We start from the raw sequence: 19,171 nt of genomic DNA on the forward strand, positions 1-19,171 counted from the left end.
CTATGTCTAGGGTATCCAACATTATGTTAAGTAAAGTGACAAGAGTAGGCATCCTGGTCTTTTTCCTGATCTTAGAGGAAACACTTCAGCTTTTCATCGTTGACTATGATATTGGCTGTAGGTTTGTCATATATGTTCTCTATTATGTTTATGTCTATTCCTCCATACCCACTTTGTAGAGAGTTTTTATCATAAATGGATGTTGAATTTATTCAAAAGATTTTTCTGCATCTATCAAGATGATTATATGATTTTAATTCTTGAATTTTTTAATGTATTGTATCATATTTTTATGTTTATGAATTTTCTAAAGTTTTTGATTGGAAAATAATTGATTTACAATATTTTTTTGGTTTCTGCTGTACAACAATGTAAATTACCAATAAGTATGTATATATATCAATACCTATATATATATACACATATATATATATATATATATATATATCCCATCCCTTTTGAGCCTCCCTCCCACACCTTATCCTACCCCTCTAGGTCTTTACAGAGCATCAGGTTGCCAGGCTGGGCTCCCTGTGTTATACAGCAGCTTCCCACTAGCTATTTATTTTACACATGGTAGTGTATATATGTCAGTGCTACTCTCTCAGTTCATCCCACTCTCTCCTTACCCTGCTGTACAAATTTGTTCTCAATCACATTGACTCATTTGTGGACACTGAACCCTCTTTGCATCTCTGAGACAAATACCACTTGATCATGGTCTGTGACCCTCTTAATGTATTGTTGAATTGAATTTGCTAACATGTGGCAGAGAATTTTGCATCTGTGTTTTTCAGTGATACTGGCCCATCTGTTTCTTTTTTTGTTGTATCTTTCTGTGTTTAACTATCAGGATGATACTGGCCTCATACAATGGATTTGGAAGCTTTCCTTTATCTTCAGTTGTTTTTTTTTTCTTTTTTTTTTTTTTGAATAATTTGAGAAGAATAGACACTAATTAATCTTTAAATTTTGGTAGAATTCTCCTATGAGGCTATCTGGTCCTATACTTTTTTTGCTGGGAATACTCCCAACAATATATAAAGGAATAGAGAGGCAATACAGTCAAGACTCATATAACTGGGTAGGTTACCTACAAACAGCAAGATAATCACAATTGCAGAGGTTCTCCCTAAGGAGTGAGGAGTTCTAGACAACATCAGGCTCCCCACCAGGGAGTCTTGTACTGGGAAAATGAGCTCCCAGAACATCTGGCTTTGAAGGTCAGTGGACCTTGTGTGCAGGAGATCCAGAAGGGTATAGAAAACAGAGGCTCCACTTCTAAATGTCATGAGCAAACTCTCACACTGTTTGAGACCCAGACAAGCAATTATTTGAAAGGATCTTGGGTTAGACTCACATACTGATCTTAGACTCAGAAAGAGGCAGGAGGTCTCTGGGACTCCTCTGGGGTACATAGATGCTATTTGGGAGAACTCCTTGTGTCATGAGGACACTGGTGCTGGCAAGTACCATTTTGGAGTCATCTATCTAGAATATTAGTTGTTGGTCAGTCACTAAGTCATGTTTGACTCTTTGTGACCCCATGGACTGCAGCATGTCCAGGAGACAGCCTCTACGGTCTCCTGAAGTTTGCTTAAATTCATGTCCATTGAGTCAGTGATTCCATCCAATCATCTCTTCCTCTGATGCCCCCCGTCTCTTTTTGACTTCAGCCTTTCCTAGCATCAGGGTCTTTTCCAATGAGTCAGCTCTTCGAATCAGGTGGCCAAAGTATTGGAGCTTCAGCTTCAGCAACAGTTCTTCCACTGAATATGCAGGGTTGATTTCCCTTAAAATTGACTGTTTGATCTTACAGTCCATGCCCCAAAGACCAGACTGGTCAGCACCAGTCCTGGGAGCCCTCCAGGTCAAGCAGTTTAATCACAGGGGGACTTAGTTCCCACACTAGTAGGCAGGCAGCAGCCCTGGAGTCACCTAGGCCCAAAGTAGCACACCCCAGAACCTGGCACTGCCTACAAGCAGCTGGCAGCCTCCAATAAGGCAGGGTCTGACAGTCAGTTGAGCTGGGGATCTGCCCTGCCTACCAGTGTGCTCACAGCATTTGTCCTCACCACAAAAGAATGGCCTAAACAGCTCACATAGTGGACACCCCTAGATCATGTAGCTCTGATAAACAGAGGGGAGTATGATGTCTCCTACAAAAAAAATACTTCTCCAAGATCAGAAAATGTAACCAACCTACAAAATACATAAAAATAAACACAGATAATTAGGCAAAATGAGGTGATAGAAAAATATGTTCTAAATGAAAGAACAAGACAATATCCTAGAAGTGGAACTAAACAAAGTGGAGATAAACAATTTATCCAGTAAGACAAATGTGCAATCTCCCAATACAGGAAGAATTTCTCCCAAATCAGGAAGAAATAGAAAAGCTGATTAGACTAGTTACTAGCAGTGAAATTATATATATATATATATATATATATATATATAATCAGTCACTCAGTCGTGTCCGACTCTTTGCGACCTTATGAATCACAACACGCCAGGCCTCCCTATCCATAACCAACTCTGGGAGTTAACTGAGACTCACGTCCATCGAGTCAGTGATGCCATCCAGCCATCTCATCCTCTGTCGTCCCCTTCTCTTCCTGCCCCCAATCCCTCCCAGCATCAGAGTCTTTTCCAATGAGTCAGCTCTTGGCATGAGGTGGCCAAAGTACTGGAGTTTCAGCTTTAGCATCATTCCTTCCAAAGAAATCCCAGGGCTGATCTCCTTCAGAATGGACTGGTTGCATCTCCTTGCAGTCCAAGGGACTCTCAAGAATCTTCTCCAACACCACAGTTCAAAAGCATCAATTCTTCGGTGCTCAGCCTTCTTCAGAGTCCAACTCTCACATCCATACATGACCACAGGAAAAACCATAGCCTTGACTAGACGAACCTTTGTTGGCAAAGTAATGTCTCTGCTTTTGAATATGCTATCTAGGTTGGTCATAACTTTTCTTCCAAGGAGTAAGCGTCTTTTAATTTCATGGCTGCAGTCACCATCTGTAGTGATTTTGGAGCCCAGAAAAATAAAGTCTGACACTGTTTCCACTGTTTCCCCATCCATTTCCCATGAAGTGGTGGGACTGGATGCCATGATCTTCGTCTTCTGAATGTTGAGCTTTAAGCCAACTTTTTCACTCTCCACTTTCACCTTCCTCAAGAGGCTTTTGAGTTCCTCTTCACTTTCTGCCATAAGGGTGGTGTCATCTGCATATCTGAGGTTATTGATATTTCTCCCGGCAATCTTGATTTCAGCTTGTGTTTCTTCCAGTCCAGCATTTCTCATGATGTACTCTGCATAGAAGTTAAATAAACAGGGTGACAATATACAGCCTTGACGTACTCCTTTTCCTATTTGGAACCAGTCTGTTGTTCCATGTCCAGTTCTAACTGTTGCTTCCTGACCTGCATACAAATTTCTCAAGAGGCAGGTCAGGTGGTCTGGTATTCTCATCTCTTTCAGAATTTTCCACAGTTTATTGTGATCCATACAGTCAAAGGCTTTGGCATAGTCAAGAAAGCAGAAATAGATGTTTTTCTGGAACGCTCTTGCTTTTTCCATGATCCAGCGGATGTTGGCAATTTGATCTCTGGTTCCTCTGCCTTTTCTAAAACCAGCTTGAACATCAGGAAGTTCATGGTTCACATATTGCTGAAGCCTGGCTTGGAGAATTTTAAGCATTGCTTTACTAGCGTGTGAGATGAGTGCAACTGTGCAGTAGTTTGAGCATTCTTTGGCATTGCCTTTCTTTGGGATTGGAATGAAAACTGACCTTTTCCAGTCCTGTGGCCACTGCTGAGTTTTCCAAATTTGCTGGCATATTGAGTGCAGCACTTTCACACCATCATCTTTCAGGATTTGGAATAGCTCAACTGGAATTCCATCACCTCCACTAGCTTTGTTGGTAGTGATGCTTTCTAAGGCCCACTTGACTTCACATTCCAGGATGTCTGGCTCTAGTGATCACACCATCGTGATTATCTGGGTCGTGAAGATCTTTTTTGTACAGTTCTTCTGAGTATTCTTGCCATCTCTTCTTAATATCTTCAGCTTCTGTTAGGTCCATACCATTTCTGTCCTTTATCGAGCCCACCTTTGCATAAAATATTCCTTTGGTATCTCTGATTTTCTTGAAGAGATCCCTAGTCTTTCCCATTCTGTTGTTTTCCTCTATTTCTTTGCATTGATCGCTGAAGAAGGCTTTCTTATCTCTTCTTGCTAGTCTTTGGAACTCTGCATTCAGATGTTTATATCTTTCCTTTTCTCCTTTGCTTTTCACTTCTCTTCTTTTCACAGCTATTTGTAAGGCCTCCCCAGACAGCCATTTTGCTTTTTTGCATTTTTAATTTTTTTTAAAGTTACATTTAATGGTTAAGAGAAACTTGTGTAAAGAAAAGAATGTTGCCTGCCATTTAGCGTTCTAAAAGGGCCAAGTCATTAGCCACTGCATTCAACAAGTGACAGGACACCAAAAGGAACATCAGGACATCAGGATGGATAAAAACAAGAAGCATTCTGTGCTTTGGATATACTATGCCCTAGATAGTTAAGATGCATATCTGAGGAAATTTTCAAATGACTTGATTCTTGCATTCTCTCATACAAAGCAAAGCACTGAAATCATTAATTTATTTGCTCTTTCTGATTAGCAGTTATCTTTTGACGTCCAACTACATGTATTAGTATTGAAATTATTTGAAGTAATGATGCTTGTACTTTTGGAATAGGATATGGGTTAGATAAGCTTAATAAAACTTCTGAGAAGTGATATAGGCTAGGACTTAAGAACACTAACTCTACTGCCTAAAGGATTGGAGTTTTGTTCTTGGCTCCACCATATATTTGGTTTGGGGTAAGTTACTTATCCTTTTTTATTTCATGCTCTCCAAAAAAAAAGGTGATGGTAACTGTAATGATAGTAATACTTTCCCTACAGAGTCAATGTAAGGAAGGACTAAATGTGATAATACAAGAAATAACTACTCAGCACAGGGGTAGCTATCATCTTCACCATCATCTGCAGTAGCAGCAACAGAAGGATTACTACTTCTGAGTGTGCTCTGTTTGTAAATAATGGTGGATCCACATTTTACCAGCTGGGAATAAGATTAGGTGAGAATAGTTGTTGTTTAACTTCAAGAACTGCTTGTGACAACCTCATATGAATTTGTACTGGGAGTACTGGCACAAGACTGAAACAAATCTGCCAAAAATCTTAAATGACCAAACATAAGAAAAATCCTTTCCTACTAAATATCAATTCTTTAGTTGCACTTAGCTATATATGTCACTTAGTCTTAAAGTAGGAAACTTAATACATTATGGAAACATGGGACTGAGGATATACAGCTCTGTCCTGCTGCTGCTGCTGCTAAGTCACTTCAGTCGGGTCCGACTCTGTGCGACCCCATAGACGGCAGCCCACCAAGGCTCCCCGTCCCTGGGATTCTCCAGGCAAGAACACTGGAGTGGGTTGCCATTTCCTTCTCTAATGCATGAAAGTGAAAAGTGAAAGTGAAGTCACTCAGTCGTGTCCAACTCTAGCGACCCATGGACTGCAGCCTACCAGGTTTCTCCATCCATGGGATTTTCCAGGCAAGAGTACTGGAGTGGGGTGCCACTGTAAGTTGATTTTGCCTTTTCATTGAATTACTCCACATTATACACTCCCAATTCTGCACAAAATACTAAATTCATGCTCACAGCTTTTCCAGTTCATGTTGGAAAACTTGGTGAATTCTACATAAACTCTTATGTATCTAGTATGTATAGCATATATTACACATATATATGTTACAGATACTATATTATGGGGCTTCCCAGGTGGTTCATTGATAAAGAATCTGCTTGCCAATGCAGAAGACCCAGGAGTGTGGGTTTAATCCCTGGGTCAGGAAGATTCCCTTGAGGAGAAAATGGCAACCCAAACCAGTATTCTTGGCTGGAAAATCCTATGGACAGAGGAGCCTGGGGGACTACAGTCCATAGGGTCACAAAGAGTCAGACATGACTGAGCTACTGAGCATGCATACTATATTATATATCATGATATATATATATATATATATATGTAGATGGATAGACTGATAGATTGATAGTCACTTGATTTATTTCACTTTCTTTGATAGTAGCTGAAATATGCACTGAAGATAGTTTCTGACTCAGGGAATTCATCAACATTTCCTTTCTTCTCTTTTCCGCAGTAGCCTAGCCTGCAGGGTCTGTCATGTTTAATCATTTATTCATTTATTTAATACATAAATAACACCCACTGTATGCTAAGCACTATTCTAAGTGCTGGGAGGGGAGTTGCTGTGCTTAGTCGCTCAGTCGTGTCCAACTTTTTTCAACCCCATGCACTGTAACCTGCCAGGCTCCTCTGTCCATGGAGATTCTCCAGGTAAGAATACTGGAGTGGGTTTTCATGCCCTCCTCCAGGGCATCTTCCCAACCCAGGGATCTAATGCACATTTCCCACATTGCAGGCAGATTCTATACCATTTGAGCCACCATGGAAGCCCAAGAATACTGGAGTAAGTAGCCTATCCCTGCTCCAGGGGATCTTCCCAACCCAGGATTCAAACTGGGGTCTCCTGCACTGCAGATGGATTCTTTACCAGCTGAGCTACCAGGGAAGCCCAGGAGCAGGATGAGGGTGTTAGCAGACCATAAAACAAAACCTATCCTCATGGAACCTCACTAATGATTATGATGCTTTTGCTCAGTTTTCTACCTTTTGTGGATGAATCAAGGCTTAGATTTGCACTAAGTAGATCTTAAAGCTCTTTCTTGTTATTGCCTTTACATAGGCGAGTAAATCAAGGAATTAAAACAGGATTGGTCTTTTTCCAGCCCTTCACTTTCAGTCTGTATGTGTCCCCTGTTTTGAGGTGGGTCTCTTGTAGACAACATATGTAGGGGTTTTGTTTTTGTATCCATTCAGCCAGTCTTTGTCTTTTGGTTGGGGCATTCAACCCATTTACATTTAAGGTAATTGTTAATAAGTATGATCCCATTGCCATTTACTTTATTGTTTTGGGTTCAAATTTATACACCCTTTTGTGTTTCCTGTCTAGAGAATATTCTTTAGTATTTGTTGGAGAGCTGGTTTGGTGGTGCTGAATATATATATATGGAATTTAGAAAGATGGTAACAATAACCCTGTATAAGAGACAGCAAAAGAGACAATGATGTATAGAACAGTCTTTTGGACTCTGTGGGAGAGGGAGAGGGTGGGATGATTTGGGAGAATGGCATTGAAATATGTATAATATCATAAATGAAATGAGTTGCCAGTCCAGGTTCGATGCACGATACTGGATGCTTGGGGCTGGTGCACTGGGACGACCCAGAGGGATGATATGGGGAGGGAGGAGGGAGGAGGGTTCAGGATGGGGAACACATGTATACCTGTGGCAGATTCATTTTGATATATGGCAAAACCAATACAATATTGTAAAGTTAAATTTAAAAAAAATTTTTTTTAAATAAAATAAAACAGGATTGGGAGTAGAGGATAGTTTCATATTGGACACTAAATTAAAATCATGGGGTATTTAAAATTCAGGGGATTTAAGGAGACATGTAAATATTATGACCTTCACTGTTAGAGTGGTTGAAATGTTGTTGAAGTGTCATTTTAATGTTTCACTTTCACAGACCTTGCACTGTACTCTCATTTCACAAGCTAAGAGTTTTCCCAGTCTTGCTTGATATCCTAAGATGTATTTCAAAGCTTTGTGTTACATATACATGGTGACATGAATAGATCAAATCATCATTACCAACAAATCAATTTTGAAACTCACTGAGCTTTTTGCACAGCTTTCTTGTCAAGTGATCTCAGGCTGTTCTCACGTCATTCAGCTTCTGTCTTTGATGAAGTGACCAAATGAACCATATAAGGTGGATCCATTCATTTCAAGTGAAGTGTGTGGCTTCACATTTGTCTAATAGGTACCCATGCCCCCATTTCAGCCACCTATTGCTAAGTTACGAGCCATCCCAGAACTCGGTGATATAAAGCAACAGCTCACATGGGTTCTGTGGGTTAGGAGTTTAGAAAGGGCACAGTGGGGATGGCTCCTCTCTGCTCCATTGTCTCTCGAAGCCTCAACTAGTATGACTTCTATGGCTACAGGCAGCCCAAGAGTCTGGGGCTGGAGGACCCACTTCCAAGATGACTTCTTCACCCAATGAACAGCACTGTGGCCAGGATGCCAAAGTACGGGCTCAACTGGACTGCCAAGCTTAATGCCAACATGATTTCCCTGGCATTGCATTTAAGGTTAGGCCACTCCTCCCTCAGTGCCTCAGGACTCCATCAGCAAGTGTTCCCAGCGAACAGAGTGAAAGCTGCAGCCTCAGAAGCCACTTACCATCATATCAGCTACATCACATGCAGCCTCAGAAGCACTTACCATCATATGTGCTGCAGTAGCTGAAGCTACCACATGCTCAGCTGAGGTTCCAGGGAAGGAGACAGAGACTCTATCTTTCAATGGAAGGTGTGTCAAAGAATTTATGGAAATGTTTTAAAACCTCCACACCCCATCATTCTAAATATCTTCATGAAAATTTAAGCTTAATGAATAGATAGATACCAAAGGAGAAGTTGACCAGTTGTTTACATGCTTTTCTTAACTCAGGCCACACTTCATGAAAGCAGATGTAATTTAATATTTTATTTTAAAGGTTATTTCCTTTTAAAATTATCATAACAGTTCCTCTGCTTTTCATCACAATATCTTCCATTCTTTCTCAGATGAATTTTCTGCTTTGGAATTCCTCCTCTCTGGTGTTAGGAGTACCTGGGTCTTGCATTGATGATAACACTGCAGTAAGACCACTGCAGAATGAATCAGCAGTGTCAGGAAGGCCATGGTGATGGGACCTAAGGGAGCAGTACCTTCCAAGCAGTGTTTGGTACTAAATCAGCTACCATAATTATTATAAAGCCATTTACTATTCAAATAACTTCATATCTGTTTAAACCAATGATCATATCATCTGAATATATTAATACTCCCAATTTCTTCATGCCCTTTTTGATTTTCTGTTCCATAAGCACCCAAAGTTTTTACATCTTTTAAAAAATACATAGTTTGTAAGTATATTGAAATGAAAATTGTTTCTGCTAACACTTAATACCCCTAGATGTCACTGGACTGCAGGCATACACAGCACAGATTAAGGCCCTGCAGAGGGAGGTGAATGAAGGAAATACTCACCTGAGGCCAACTGAGAAGGGCGGTCTGATGGCCTTGTGTGGTAAGAGATACAGAAATGGGAAAACTTTAAAAAAAAAAATTCATTTAGTTTGCTGTTACTAATTTCCTTAATTATGGTCTGTGTTCCTGGGGGGAATGCCATTGGGGATCGGGGGTTTTGTCCTATACAGCTCTCCTCACTTTTGTGTTCTTTAGGTTATTAACTTACCCAAGTTGGATTCTCAATTTCCTGTATAGTGATTTCATACAAATACAAAGATTACCAAAAAATTAAGAGCTCGAGCAAGGTTTTTTTGGCCTTATTCTTAAATCATTATTAGTATTTCCTAACTATTAGTGGAGAATGTTGCTATTTTTGCTGAGCCAGACCCAGAGTATACAGTAAAAGAGAAATTAATGTGTTCACCTGAATTTCATTGAAAACTACTTAGGTGCTGAGCTCAACACTAAAATGTTGCTCATTACAATAAGATGTTTCTTGGCTTCTTTCAGAACTTAGCACTAAAAGCTTCTTCCAAATAAATCATGTGCTAAGAAAGTAAATTTTAAATTTTAACTATGGATAGCAGTTGGTGGAGTTCCTAGATGATAACCCTGGATCATTTTGCTTAATGTCAATTGAGAACCAGTGCTTGCAAACTTCACTCCCCTTTGTGAAATTCAGTAGTGCATAAGGTCTTTCTTTTCTAAAAAACAGCAGTGCTTAACAAATTGCAGTCTATCAGACCCTAGAGGTCTCCATCATGCTCTCAGTGAACCCACAAATGTTATATATTTGCCTTTATCACTATATTGCATTTACACTAATTGTGCAAAGGTAATGGTTGTCAGTTCACTTCAGTTCAGTTCAGTCGCTCAGTCGTATCCGACTCTGCAACCCCATGAATCGCAGCACACCAGGCCTCCCTGTACATCACCAACTCCCGGAGTTCGCTCAGACCCACATCCATCGAGTCAGTGATGCCACCTAGCCATCTCATCCTCTGTCGTCCCCTTCTCCTCCTGCCCCCAATCCCTCCCAGCATCAGAGTCTTTTCCAATGAGTCAACTCTTCTCATGAGGTGGCCAAAGTTCTGGAGTTTCAGCTTTAGCATCATTCCTTCCAAAGAAATCCCAGGGCTGATCTCCTTCAGAATGGACTGGTTGGATCTCCTTGTAGTCCAAGGGACTCTCAAGAGTCTTCTCCAACACCACAGTTCAAAAGCATCAATTCTTCGGTGCTCAGCTTTCTTCACAGTCCAACTCTCACATCCATACATGACCACTGGAAAAACCATAGCCTTGACTAGACGGACCTTTGTTGGCTTTTCAATATGCTATCTAGGTTGGTCGTAACTTTCCTTCCAAGGAGTAAGCGTCTTTTAATTTCATGGCTGCAGTCACCATATGCAGTGATTTTGGAGCCCAAAAAAATAAAGTCTGACACTGTTTCCACTGTTTCCCCATCTATTTCCCATGAAGTGATGGGACCCAATGCCATGATCTTCATTTTCTGAATGTTGAGCTTTAAGCCAAATTTTTCACTCTCCACTTTCACTTTCATCAAGAGACTTTTTAGTTCTTCTTCACTTTCTGCCATAAGGGTGGTGTCATCTGCATATCTGAGGTTATTGATATTTCTCCCGGCAATCTTGATTCCAGCTTGTGCTTCTTCCAGCCCAGTGTTTCTCATGATGTCCTCTGCATAGAAGTTAAATAAGCAGGGTAACAATATTCAGCCTTGACGTACTCCCTTTCCTTTTGGAACCAGTCTGTTGTTCCATGTCCAGTTCTAACTGTTGCTTCCTGACCTGCATACAAATTTCTCAAGAGGCAGGTCAGGTGGTCTGATATTCCCATCTCTTTCAGAATTTTCCACAGTTTATTGTGATCCACACAGTCAAGGTAATGGTTGGTAAGGTAATGGTTGTACCTTAGCTCAAATCAAGGCAATGACACAAAACTGCCTAGTAGTCACTGTATTTCTTCACTGCCAGCTACTTGCACTCCCTGACAAAGCAGAGAAATTATTGATTTTATCACATCTTCATGCCTTGTGTAAACTTCTTAACATTTTGTGTGATAAAATGGGATGTACACATGAAGCACTTCTGCTGCATTCCAAAGACACATGGTTGTCTTAAAGAAAAGCACTTGTGTAAATCACCAGCATTACAAGCTGACTGGCTGCATTTATCAGGGAATATCTAGTTTCACAAACTCTATCTTTTCAGATTTGGGTATCTGAGAGATATTTTCTTGAAAATGAATGAAGTGAGCCATAACTAGAAGAAAAATATTCGAGGGTAGGGAAAGGTAAAAATTTTACTCTTGTTTTCAAGGGAAAATGAGGATTTCGGAAAATTTATACCTACACCAAAAACATACCAAGGCTGGGCTGGCACAAACTAGAATCAAGATTACCAGGAGAAATATCAACAACCTCGGGTACGCAGATAATACCACCCTAATGGCAGAAAGTGAAGAGGAACTAAAGAGCCTCTTAGTGAGGGTGAAAGAACAGAGTGAAAAAGCTGGCTTGAAACTCAACATTCAAAAAACTCAGATCATGCATCTGGTCTCATCAGTTCAAGGCAAATAGATGGGGGGGGAAGTGGAATCAGTGACAGATTTTATTTTCTTGGGCTCCAAAATCACTGCAGACGATGACTGCCGCCATGAAATTAATAGATGCTTGCTCCTTGGAAGAAAAGCTATGACAAACCTAAACGCATATTAAAAAGCAGAGACTTCAATTTGCTGACCAAGGTCTGTATAGTCAAAGTGATGGTCTTTCCAGTAGTCATATATAGATTTGAGAGTTGGACCATAAAGAAGGCTGAACACCAAAGAACCGATGCCCTTGAACTGTGGTGCTAGAGAAGACCTCAAGAGTCCCTTGGACAGCAAGATCAAACCAGTCAATCCTGAAGGAAACCAAACCTGAATATTCACTGGAGGGACGAATATGGATCACTCACCTACAGCCAGACATCCTGGAATGTGAACTCAAGTGGGCCTTAGGAAGCATCACTAGGAACAAAGCTAGTGGAGGTAATATAACTCCAGTTGAATTCAAATCCTTAAAGAAGATGCTGTTAAAGTGCTGCACTCAATATGCCAGCAAATTTGGAAAACTCAGCAATGGTCACAGGACTGGAAAATATCAGTTTTCATTCCAATCCCAAAGAAAAGCAATTCCAGAGAATGGTCAAACTACCACATGATTACACTCATCTCACACACTAGCAAAGGAATGCTCAAAATTCTCCAAGCCAGGCTTCAACAGTACATGAACAATGAGCTTCCTGATGCTCAAGCTGGGTTTAGAAAAGGCAGAGGAACCAGAGATCAAAAGGCCAACATCCATTGGATCATGGAAAAAGCAAGAGAGTTCCGGAAAAACATCTGTTTCTGCTTTATTGACTATGCCAAAGCCTTTGACTCTGTGGATCACAACAAATTGTGGAAAATTCTTAAAGAGATAAGAATACCAGACCACCTTACCTGCCTCCTGAGAAATCTGTATGCAGATCAAGAAGCAACAGTTAGACCGGACATGGAACAATGGACTGATTCCAAATTGGGAAAGGAGTACGTCAAGGCTGTATATTGTTACCCTGCTTATTTAAGTTATATTGAGTGTACATCATGCAAAATTAAAATGCAGAGACATTACTTTGCTGACAAAGGTCCATCTAGTTAACACTATGGTTTTTCCAGTATTCACATATGGATGTGAGAGTTGGACTATAAAGAAAGCTGAGCGTCAAAGTATTGATGCTTTTGAACTGTGGTGTTGGAGAAGACTCTTGAGAGTCCCTTGGACTGCTAGGAGATCAAACCAGTCAATCCTAAAGGAAATAAATCCTGAATATTCATTGGAAGACTGATGCTGAAGTTGAAGCTCCAATATTTTGACCACCTGATGCGAAGAACTGACTCATTGGAAAAGACCCTGATGCTGGGAAAGATTGAAGGCAGGAGGAGAAGGGGACAACAGAGGATGAGATGGTTGGATGGCATCACCGACTCAGTGGACGTGAGTTTGAGAAAGTTCCGGGAGTTGGTGAAGGACAGGAAAGCCTGGTGTGCAGCGGTCCATGGGGTTGCAAAGAGACAGACATGACTGAGTGACTGAACTAAATTTAAAGGCTGCACACATAATTCGTACTGAACGAATAGCAAATATCTTCAAGCTATGGCAACCCACTCCAGTGTTCTTGCCTGGAGAATCCCAGGGACGGGGGAGCCTGGTGGGCTGCCATCTATGGGGTCGCACAGAGTCGGACACAACTGAAGCAACTTAGCAGCAGCATTGATCAGTAGAGTATCAAATAGTTGAGAGTTATGTCTATATCATAGATTTTTATTTTTTTGTACTTTGCATTTGACTTTTTTTGATAATTTTTCATTATGTCTGTTAAGGCAATTATAAACTAAAGTAAAATTATGATGGATAAATATGTTTGATTGAAAAAAGGTTTTTGACTTGGTTGTTGGTGTTCAGTTGCTCAGTCATGTCGGACTCTTTAGGTTCCTTTAGAATTGACTGATTTGATCTCCTTGCAGTCCAAGGGACTCTCAAGAGTATTCAATACCACAATTCAAGGCATCAGTTCTTCAGGGCTCAGCTTTCTTTATGGTCCAATTCTCACAACCATACATGATTATTAGAAAAACCATAGCTTTGACTAGACAGACCTTTGTTGGCAAAGTATTGTTTCTGCTTTTCAATATGCTGTCTAGGTTGGTCATATCTTTTCTTCCAAAGAGCAAGCATCTTTAATTTCATAACTGCAGTCACCTTCCGAAGTGATTTTGGATCCCCCAAAAATAAAGTCTGTTACTGTTTCCATTGTTTCCCCATCTATTTGCCATGAAGTGATGGGACCAGATGCCATGATCTTTGTTTTTTTCACTCTCCTCTTTCACTTTCATCAAGAGGCTCTTTAGTTCCTCTTTGCTTTCTGCCATAAGGGTGGTATCATCTGCCTATCTGAGGTTATTGATATTTCCTCCAGCAATCTTGATTCCAGCTTGTGCTTCATCCAGACCAGCATTTCCCATGATGTATTCTGCATATAAGTTAAATAAGCAGGGTGACAATACACAGCTTTGACATACTCCTTTCCCAACTGGAACCAGTCCATTGTCTGGTTTTAACTTTTACCTCTTGACCTGGCTTAATAAGCCGTAATTTTGGCCTTCAGTAAAGTCAATGAGATACTGTATATTTTTCCCTAATGAAGGTTTTTCTACCCAATTATACTTCATCAAAACACATCATTTATATCTCTAGAACAACATTCCCCAATTTTTTTTGTCACCAGGGACAATTTTCATGGAAATAACTATTCTACAGACCAGAGAGTGGGGAATGGTTTCCCAATGATTCAAGTGCGTTACATTTATTGTGCATTTTATTTCTGTTGTTTTTACATCAGCTCCATCTCAGATCATCAGGCATAAGATCCAGGAGGTTGGGGATTCCCTGCTCTAGAAGACAGGCAAACACTTCAAAGAGCAGAGTCCTTATGTCAGAAGAAAAATGCAGGTGTGATGATAGTTAACAACTAAGAGAAAATAACGTCTTACAATTAAACCATGTGCCAATATATCTCATTTCTATTCTGATAAATCTGTATGTTGTCAAACCACTGATTTGTTTTGTTCTTTTGAAAGCTAGTGAGATGGAGAGTAGATATTTCCAAGTAATACAAGAGGCAAAGAAAAAGGCAACACAGAGGGAAGGAAAAAACCATGGCTTTATGGTCAGAAAACCTGGGTTCAACACAGTTGCAACCTAATCCTGGTTTCCTGTGTGTCTTTGGACCAGTTATTAAAACTTCTTGATCTCTGTTTTTCTTTTTTTTTTTTTTATTTTATTTTTAAACTTTACATAATTGTATTAGTTTTGCCAAATATCAAAATGAATCCGCTTTTCTCAACTGGTAAGTGGCTCAAGATTTTTCAATACTTTTCCAAGTCTATTCTATCCACCAAATTCTGCAGAGCTGAACTGCAATTTTCTCCTTTTTTACACACTTGTGTTTGAATGGCATGTGCATAATTGGAGGTTGTATGCAGAGCTGGACATTGAGAAGGTCTCCTTTTTCTGAGCAGACACATTACTTGAGCTCTTGGGTTGAATAAAGAAAGTAACAGTTTGATGCTGATATTCAATTCAACTAAATTAGACACCATAATGAAAGAGATTCTCATGGTGGTTAAGAAAACTGGAGAGAAGCTTGCAAATGAACTTTTGTTCTTTTCTTTCACTATAATCTGAGTAACTGTTTCCATCTGTATGTCTTTGAAACAAGATAAATGTATTAACTGAAATAAAGGCAAAAATTGATTAAACTCTGCACTCTGCATAATTTGCCTTCAACTGCTATAGATATAATAACAAAAGCTGAGCACTGACAAAGAGAGAACTTGCTGATTCTTAAAAAGCAGTTTATGGATTCACTTACAATAGACACGTGAACCATTTATGCCAGAAATCTGGGTGCTTTTATAAGACAGATTGCTTCTTCCCTCCAGAACTACCTCCTATACTCTACTCACTCCTAACCTAGTTGCCCTGAAGTACTGGCAGCTCTTCCAGGCTTGTGGCATTGGTTGGCATCCCCTGAGACTACACTCTTTTCTTAAGCCTGTGTTAGATGAACAAAACACTGTCTATGGCTTTTCTCTTCCTTTTGGTAGACTTAGTCATGTGGTAACTCGTCAAGCTGTGGTACACTTGGGCTAGGTACATATGCTTGTGAAGGCTTCCTGGAGCTTGTTAGAAGTTGACACGTCGGAATGGAATTGTCTCTCCCTGGGCAAACTATACTCTGATTCAGATATTCTTCCTCTGAGTATCAGTGGCATGTTCATACATAGGTATGCACTGAGGATACATTAGTATTTAGAGGGAAAAGAATAACAGTGTGAGTTTGAATGTTGTTTTTTTAAATCGGGCTCTGAGTGGTAATGATGTGTCAATGTATGTTCATCAACTGTAACAAATGTGACACTCTGGTGGAGGATGATGCTAGCGGGGCAGACCATGCATATATTGAAGCAGGGATTATATGGAATATCTCTGTACCTTCTACTCAATTTTGCTGTAGACTTAAAACCACTCTTTAGAAGTGAATGAGACCTTATATGTTGTTTCTACCAAACCACCCTTGATTCTGGAAGTTATTTCCTGTGGTACTTCTGATGACTTTGAAATGCTATGCAAAGAAGGTAAATTCTTCATAGACATAATCAACAGTTGTGTAATAGATCAAATGAACTTCTTTATAGGAACAACAAAACCTTTCTACTAGCACAACTTGCCTCCATAGGGCATTCAATTAATTCTGAGCCGAGAATAAAGAATGCTTTTTACAGTACCGTGGCATTTATCTGAGTTCATTGTTTTATACATAACATTATTCACTCACATTATTTCAGTAATACCTTTATTACATGGTGATCTTATAATTTTAACTGAGAAATTTCCACCTTAAGAACTTGGCAGATTTACAAATGAGTTTTCTTAAAGACTTCAGGCTGTTGTTTCATAATAAGAAATTATATTTTAAATTTTATCATACATTCTTTGATTTATCATTCTAAATTCTCTTTGTTCAATGGTTTACTATATTTTGTGCTAGTTATTAAGTGGACAAGAAAGAACTCTAGTAGAATACACATGACATTTATAATAATACAGTCAACAGACACATGAAAAGATGCTCAACATCGCTAATTACTAGAGAAAGGCAGATCTAAACTCCAATGAGGTATCAACTGTCACAGGTTAGAAAGGCTATCATTAAAATGTGTGCAAATAATAAATATTGGAGAGGGTATGGAGGAAAGGGAATCCTCCTCTACTGTTGCTGGGAATGTAAGTTGGAGCAATCACTGTGGAAAACAGTATGAAAGTTCCTCAAAAAATTTAAAAATAGAATTACTATATGATCCTACAGTTCCACTCTTATGCATATATCCAGACAAAACTATAATTCAAAACCATAAATCCCCCTATGTTCACAGCGGTACTATTCACAATATCCAAGATGTTGTGCATGCACTCTCAGTTGCTAAGCTGTGTCTGACTCTTTGCGACCCCATGGACTACAGCCAACCAGGCTCCCTTGTCCATGGGATTTTCCATGGCAAGAATACTGGAGTGGGTTGCCATATCTTCCTCCAGGGTATCTTTCTGACCCAGGAATCAAACTTAGGTCCCCTGTGCCTCCTGCATTGGCAGGCAGATTCTTTCCCATTGCACCACCTGGGAAGCCAAGACATGGAAACAACCTAAATGTCCATCTACAGATAACATATAAAGTAAATGGGGTACATATATATAATGGAATACTACTCAGCCACAAGAATGAAATAGAGTCATTTGCAGCAACATGGATGGACCTAGAGATTATCATATTAAGTGAAGTAAGTTAGAAAGGGCAAGATAAATACCATATGATATCACTTATATGTGGAATATAAAATATGACACAGATGAACTTATCTATGAAACATAAACAGAGTCACATACATAGAGATCAGACATGTAGTTGCCAAGAGGGGGATGAGTGGAGGAGAAATAGATTGAGAGTGTGGAATTAACAGGTGCAAGCTATTATATAGAGAATTGATAAACAATAAAGTCCCACTGCAGAGCACAGGGAACTCTATTAAATTTCCTGGATAAATCATGATGAAAATGAATATGAAAAAGAAGGTATGTATGTGTATAACTGAATCACTTTCTATACAGCAGAAATTAACAAAATGTTATAAATGGACTATGCTTCAATAAAATAAATTCTCAAATAAAGTGACTTAAAATTGTGTTAATTATTCCCTTTCTTGTCTGTATTATAGTTTGACTATGTGTTTGTACCTCTAAACAATGGTTTAGTTTTGCATGTTCTTGACATCTGTACAGATGAAATCATACTAGAAGTGCTCTTTGGAGACTGCTTTTTAATTCAACATTGTTGCTGTTGTCTAGTCACTAAGTTGTGTCCAATTCTTTTGTGACCCCATGGACAGTAGCCCGCCAGGCTCCTCTGCGCATGGGACTTCCCAGGCAAGAGATGTGATCAAACAGTGTCAACTGCTGTCAAATTTTTCAATACCACCGATTTGATAGACATGATATTTCACTTTATCAGTTCAGCAGCAGTTCAGTCGTTCAGTTGTGTCGAACGCTTTGCAACACCATGGACTGCAGCACGTCAGGCTTCCCTATACAGCTCCAAATCCCAGAGCTTACTCAAACAGGTCCATCGAGTTGGTGATGCCATGCAATCATCTCATCCTCTATCATCCCCTTCTCTTGCCTTCAATCTTTCCCAGCACCAGGATCTTTTCCAAGTAGTTAGTTCTTCACATCAAGTGGCCAAAGTATTGGAGTTTCAGCTTCAGCATCAGTCCTTCCAATGAATATTCAGGACTGATTTCCTTTAGGATTGACTGGTTTGATCTCCTTGCAGTCCAAGGAACTCTCAAGAGTCTTCTTTAACACCACAGTTCAAAAGCATTAATTCTTCAGCACTCAGCTTTTTTATGATCCAACTATCACATCCTTACATGGCTACTGGAAAAACCATGGCACTGACTAGATGGATAATTGTTGGCAAAGTAATGTCTCTGCTTTTGATATGCTGTCTAGTTTCATCATAGCTTTTCTTCCAAGGAGCAAGCGTTTTTTAATTTCATGGTTGCAGTCACCATCTGTAATGATTTTGGAGCCCAAGAAAATAAAGTCTGTCAGTGTTTCCATTGTTTCCCCACCTATTTTCCATGAAATGATGGGACCAGATGCCATGATCTTAGTTTGCTGAATGCTGAGCTTTAAGCCAACTTTTCATTCCCCTCTTTGACTTTTACAAGAGTCTCTTTAATTCTTCCTCACTTTCTGCCATAGGGGTGGTGTCATCT

Source organism: Bubalus kerabau, chromosome 1 (genome assembly GCF_029407905.1).
Source record: "Bubalus kerabau isolate K-KA32 ecotype Philippines breed swamp buffalo chromosome 1, PCC_UOA_SB_1v2, whole genome shotgun sequence".
Classification (NCBI taxonomy): Eukaryota; Metazoa; Chordata; class Mammalia; order Artiodactyla; family Bovidae; genus Bubalus; species Bubalus kerabau.